This window comes from Nothoprocta perdicaria, unplaced genomic scaffold, assembly GCF_003342845.1.
Source record: "Nothoprocta perdicaria isolate Ctin4 unplaced genomic scaffold, notPer1 scaffold_398, whole genome shotgun sequence".
Taxonomy (NCBI): Eukaryota; Metazoa; Chordata; class Aves; order Tinamiformes; family Tinamidae; genus Nothoprocta; species Nothoprocta perdicaria.
The window spans coordinates 115,496-121,137 of record NW_020455641.1 but is presented as its reverse complement, the minus strand read 5'-3'; the positions used below and the strand labels follow the sequence as shown (position 1 = coordinate 121,137).

At 51.0% G+C, this 5,642-nt stretch overlaps 1 protein-coding gene across 1 annotated transcript in view; it reads left to right on the top strand.

The window, feature by feature from the left end:
• Positions 1 to 685: 685 nt before the first annotated feature.
• Positions 686 to 5,642, top strand: part of POU6F1 (POU class 6 homeobox 1) — a 16,500-nt gene continuing 11,543 nt past the window's right edge. Inside the window, exons 1-3 of the mRNA XM_026045091.1 lie at positions 686 to 985; positions 1,277 to 1,401; positions 4,087 to 4,168. The gene's annotated coding sequence lies outside the window, so the exon portion shown is untranslated. The remainder of the gene's footprint in view (positions 986 to 1,276; positions 1,402 to 4,086; positions 4,169 to 5,642) is intronic.

Genomic DNA, 5,642 nt, shown 5'->3' with positions numbered 1-5,642 from the left:
GGCGGCCTTAAAGGGGCCGCGCGTGCGGGCGGCCGGAAAGGTGTCCCGTCCCGTCCCGTCCCGTCCCGTCCCGTCCCGTCCCGTCCCGTCCCGTCCCGTCCCAAAAGGGCCCTGCAAAGGGGGCCTAAGAGAAGTGAGGGGGCTTGGGTAGGGGCAGGTAGTAAATGGGGGGCTCCAGGTGGGATCTAGGGGAGAGAGTGGGTCCCGGATCTCATCTGGGATGGGATGGGGGGTCCTAGGTGCAGTCTGGGGCAGAGGGGCCTCCCAGCAGGGCTGAGAGCCCGGGGGTGGGGGCTGCTGAGCAGGCCCCAGAGCTGAAGGGAGACCCCAGCCCCAGCGAGGTCTTAAGGTCTGGAGGAGCCTTAAAAAGGCCCTAATGGGGATCAGTGTGGGGCCYGGCTTTGGGGTCCCCCATGTGCCCTGAGGGAAGGGGGTGCCAAGGAGGGGCCTAGCAAGGAAGGAGGGGGCCCAAGGTAAGGCCTGGCAGCAGGGGAGGGCTCTAGGCAGAGCCTGGGGGTGAGGAGGGTCCCCCAGCAGGGTCTGGGGGTCCCCCCGTGGCAGGACCCAGCTGAGCTCCCTGCCCGGGAGGGTCGAGGGGASGAGGAGAGGGCTCCTGGGGTCCCCCTGTCCCTCCCAGAGCAGGTACCGCTCTTGTCTTCACTTTCGACCCAATTTTACCAAAGTTGGCAGTTCTTCAACTCTTGTTTGCAGTGAACATCTAGCCGTTGATTTGAGCTTTGTGATCTAAAGAGACTTTGCCAATGTCTTTAATGAGTTGGGTATGAGTTGAGGGAGAAAACGTAGTTACAATAATCCATTGCAGGTTGCTCAGTAGGGTTTGGATCCTGATGTTGTGGTGGAACTTCGGACATAAAAGTAAAGATCTTCAGTGAGGTTTGGGTCAGCTGAGACCTGTTGTCTCAGTGTCCTGCCCAAGATCCACCAGCAGAAGGTGCAGTTGGAGGCTGAGCTGTGTCCAGGGAAGGTATGATGCAATTTCCTACTAATTTCTGTGTGTAATGTCTTTCTTGGAAATAAACTTCAAAAATCCACATGCATAGCAAAAAAAAAAAAAAAAAAAGAAAAAAAAAAAGAAAGAAAAATCACCTTTCTTTCCTGNAAAAAAGAAAAAAAAAAAGAAAGAAAAATCACCTTTCTTTCCTGATTTTGGTAAACTTTCTGCATTCTTGTCAGAGTTTGAGGGCAGAACCTTCTCTCTCAAGTTCATCTTTCAAGCACCTCAATCAACAATATCATTGTTCTCTTCCTGTTCAAGTGAACTTCTCATGAATAATGGACCGGCTGCCTGATGAATATGCACGCTGGCTGCTGTGCCTGGGAGGGCTTCGTAAATAATTCATGAGCAGAAAATGTTCTTCACCTTGCAACTGTACAGGAACGGTAAAAAAAAAAAATATATATATATATATATATTTACCCTTTAAAGTGGCGGAGATGATGGCCTGAAAGCTGCCTAGGGAAACGCTGAGCGAGGTGGGTTGAAATTAAGTGCTGCAAAAGCAAAGGAAGGGGGCAGCACCTCCCGGCAGCGAAGGAAACCGCATCCAGGAAGGTAATTTCTGAGCTCGGGTGCCCCTTCTGCAAACTCAGCCCTGCAAAACCCCAGAGTTTGCAGAAATTGCTCCGAAATTAGGCTATTCCGGCCTTATTTAGTGTTCTAAGCGCATGCCTTTTGCTGCTCTGCTGTGTCACTGTGCAGAAAACTTCCTTTCGAAAAGAAAAGTGAAAATGTTTTGGGAGGAGAGGAGGAGGAGGCATTTGCCTCCAAAGGGCTGTGCAGATGACTTGTGAAACAGGTAAAGGCGTAAATGGGCTGCCCTGCATTTTGGACAGGGTGCTGGAAGGYCTTGTTCGCCTGTTAGGAGGTTATTTAAGCCTGACTGAGAGCAGAGCTGGCGCAGGTAATCGCTGTGGTTTGCTGCCTTATAGGAAAGTGCAAATATCCAGCTGCTGCCTTGCAAGCGGATGCGTGTCGGTGCAGCTTTCCCCRGGTGAGGAACCGGAGGTGAAAGGTTGTCTAAGGCAGTGAGCAGCCTCCAGATGTAGCCCTGTAATTAATGACTTACTTTATGAGATCTTCCACCCAGGCCAAATTCCGCCCTTCCTTCTGAGGTTGAGGGGTTTCTGTCCCTGGCTTTACTGGACCCAGATTTCACCTGACATAACAAGGTGACATAAGAAAGGCCTGAAAATCCAATGGAGATTTTAGAGCATATTTACAGCTTTCGGGGAGGAAAACAACTGCAAGAGCCCCAAGTCTGTGGCCACTGAAAGCTCGTGCTTAAGATCAGATTCAGCGAAGCTTTTGAGTAACTGAAGTTGCTTCGCTGCAGGGAAGCCAAAATAAAGTCTGGCTCGCTTTTTCCTGCGCCCTCAGTTGTTCTTGGAACATCTGGAATAAGCTGGTTCATGGAATATCTGTTCCTTGCAGCACTGGAAATCCTTTCGKTAGGAAATCAGATGTGCCAGAAACCACATGGGCAGGTGCAAACCCTTCTCTGATCCGTTGCTGAGTCCGATTGGAGCAGCSAAGTCAGCAAAAGAAGCGTGGACGGGAACGCTGCAATATTTGGTCACCTACCAAGAGTTCTCATTGACAGAGCGAGCGCCGCAACAAAGGACACGCTCTTGCAGTCAGCGTTTTAGTTTTACCAGCTATTTCTGTCAAATAGTTAATTAAAATCCCCCCACGCCCCCTCCCCAACAAGCTATTTTCCCGAAGAAAAAGCTTTTCGGCACTCGTAAAATCAATTCCTCTTGAAGAAAAATTAAAAATGCAACATGCCCCCTTTCCCCATATGCATTATATTAAATAGTATGCCAATGTATGTAAATGAGCCTGAAATTCAACTAGATGGAAGCATTTAAATATTCATAATCACAGTACAGCATATGCAAACCAGGCTCTCAGCAGAATTGCACCGCAGTCTCAAATAACAGCTGTACTCGGGCGAAGATGCTTGAACACAGTAATTTGATTATTAATGAAAATGTGGCCAGCGCCCATGGTGGGTTGGTTAATATTTGTGCAGCGGCRGTAACCTCTGCCACGTGTTAAGCATATGCTTAATTCCTAGAGAAATGGTTGGGATCGGAGTATAAACTTCAGCAATGTGCCTATGTATCGCCTCACCGTCACCATGCTCCTCTAATTTGTTTCTAACTGACCCTAAATATTATCTTGMTAATAAGAGAGTGGCCTGCTCTGCATTATATTAATTCAAGAAACTTTTCTATATGCTCAAGAAAAGATGGGGGATAGAATTTAGCCTCAAAAGGACGTGGTGGTCGTGCTATTTAGACATGAATGCACATTATCTGAGTTCTAGTGTATATTTTTGCTCATATATAATCAGTGCCTTTCTGGAAGCAAGTTATGAATATCTTGRGATGAACCCAGAGAGGTGTATTAAGAGGCAAGAGTTTAAAATTAGTCTGTTAGGTTTTCTTTCTGCAAAGATAGAAGGGGTAATTCCTTTCAGCTAATATGGACTTGAAAGAATGAAGTAAAAATAATCCAGCTTTCCCAAGCTGGGCTTGTTTTACGACTTGCCAGTACTGAGATGTTTTGTCTGAGGTTTCTATCTTGTTTTTTTTCCCCTCCTTTTGCCTTGCTCAGAGATGACAAGGAAGTGGCATTTTTAAAAATATATATMTAAAATACAAAATGCAAGATAATAATAATATACTTCCTTTCTTTTTAATGGTGCCAAACAAGCTATAATTGGTTGATAAGTTGTCTTGAAAAGATGCAGAATTGCACCTGTGCTTCTAATGAGCTTTGCAATTACAGAAATAGTTGTCTTCCTTCTTTTAATTATGGAGTGACAAGGTTAAAGTTGCACCTGAGTTCCCTTCACGGAGCTCATTTCCCTGCTCCTGCTCCCGATCCACAAAAATCCTGCAAAACAAGTCAAAGTTCCCTCCGAGCTGACAGAATTGCTGCTGGGTCTCATTTCTGGAGCAGTGAGCGCTGCGGGTCAGCGCGATGTCCAGGAAAAAAGCAGGAAGAAACGGAGTTGCCGCTTGGGGACAATCATCATTTTTTTCTTCTTTTCACCCCAGGAACGTCCCCGCTGCTGAGCGACGGCCGAGAGCAGCCCCGGTCCTGCGGCCTGAGACGCCGACGGGCGTCACCGCGAGTCCGGTGGGTGCCAGCACTGAACACGTTGGGTTTCCAGCTGTGTCCCCAAGTSCCCCCCGTGCCCATCAGGGACCCTCAGGTCACGTTTTTAATAAACCTGCAGCTCTCCGAGCAGCCCGTGGAGGCTGCTGAGGCCTCGAGGACTATGAGCATCTTTTAGGGGGGGCAGCTGCAAAGGAGCACGAGGCTCTGTGCATAGACAGGCAGACCCGAAAGGGAAATGGGCTCTCCCACAGCCCCCCCCTCGCCCCCCCCAAAAAAAGGGAAATGTGGCTCTGTGGGGCCCCCCAAAAGGGAAATGAGGCTCTGTGGGGACCCCCCCCAAAGGGAAATGTGGTTCTGCAGGGCTCCCCCAAAGGGAAATATGGCTCTGTGGGCCCCCCCAAAGGGAAATGCGGCACTTCCACAGGCCCCCCCAAAGGGAAGTGTGGCTCTGCAGGGCTCCCCAAAAAGGGAAATGTGGCTCTGCAGGGCCCCCCAAAAGGAAACGTAGCTCTCCTACAGCCCCCCCAAAGGGAAATGTGGCTCTGCAGGGCCCCCCAAAAGGAAACGTGGCTCTTCCACAGCCTCCCGAAAGGGAAATGTGGGAGCTGAAGGGTCTCCCATGGCCCCCCCTTTGGGCTCGTACGGCCAGAGGGCTGCGGAGCCCCCGYTCCCTGTGCCGCGGCGGAGCCGGGCGCGCGGAGCAGCCTCCTGCATATTCTATGCGGGAGGCTGGATCTGCGGCTAATGCTATGCTGGGAACATGGAGCGTCTTGAATAATTCGTGCAGCTTCCCCGCGCCYGGCGCCTCCGGAGCTTCCCGGGATTCGGGGCCAATTTGAGGATTTGAAGGGAAAACCCTGGGCCCTGCCTGGCAGGCAGCGAGTTGGTCCCCGGGTTTATCCCAGCTTCRGGGTTTATCCCGGTCCCAAAGGAAAGTGGAACAGGGCTGCAAATGGGGTTGTCTGGGCTGCCCCGGAGCGGTGCCTGGTAATGTGGCAATTAACGTAGTAATTAACGATGCTGGAATGCCACATTAGGGGCATGCGGAGCCGGGGTCAGGGAGGCGGGAGCCCTGCCTGCTGGACCGGGAGCATCCCAGATGCACCCCCTTAAGGGGCTGCCTTAACCCGACAGGATCGAGGCTTGCGGGAATATGTGGGATTGAGGAGGGGGGCTGGAAGGGAGATTGGGGGATGCTGGCATTTAGGGCTGGCATTTTGGGGGGTTTTGGGGGGGCTGTTCTGGATTTGGAGGATCGAGCTGCTGTGAGATCCTGGGATTTGAGCAGTTCTGCCCTTTGGATATATGGATATATATATTTTGGGGGGGTGGTCAGATTTGGGCTCTGCTGCTGCAGTTTGGCGAGTCCTGAGTTTTCCACCCTGGCTTTGGGAAGGAACCGGGGTTCAGGCTCTGGCTTGGGGGGCTTCTGGCTGAAGACGCTCCCACGTGGGGACCCTCTGTGCTGTAAGGGGGGGGGCAGTTTAGTTTG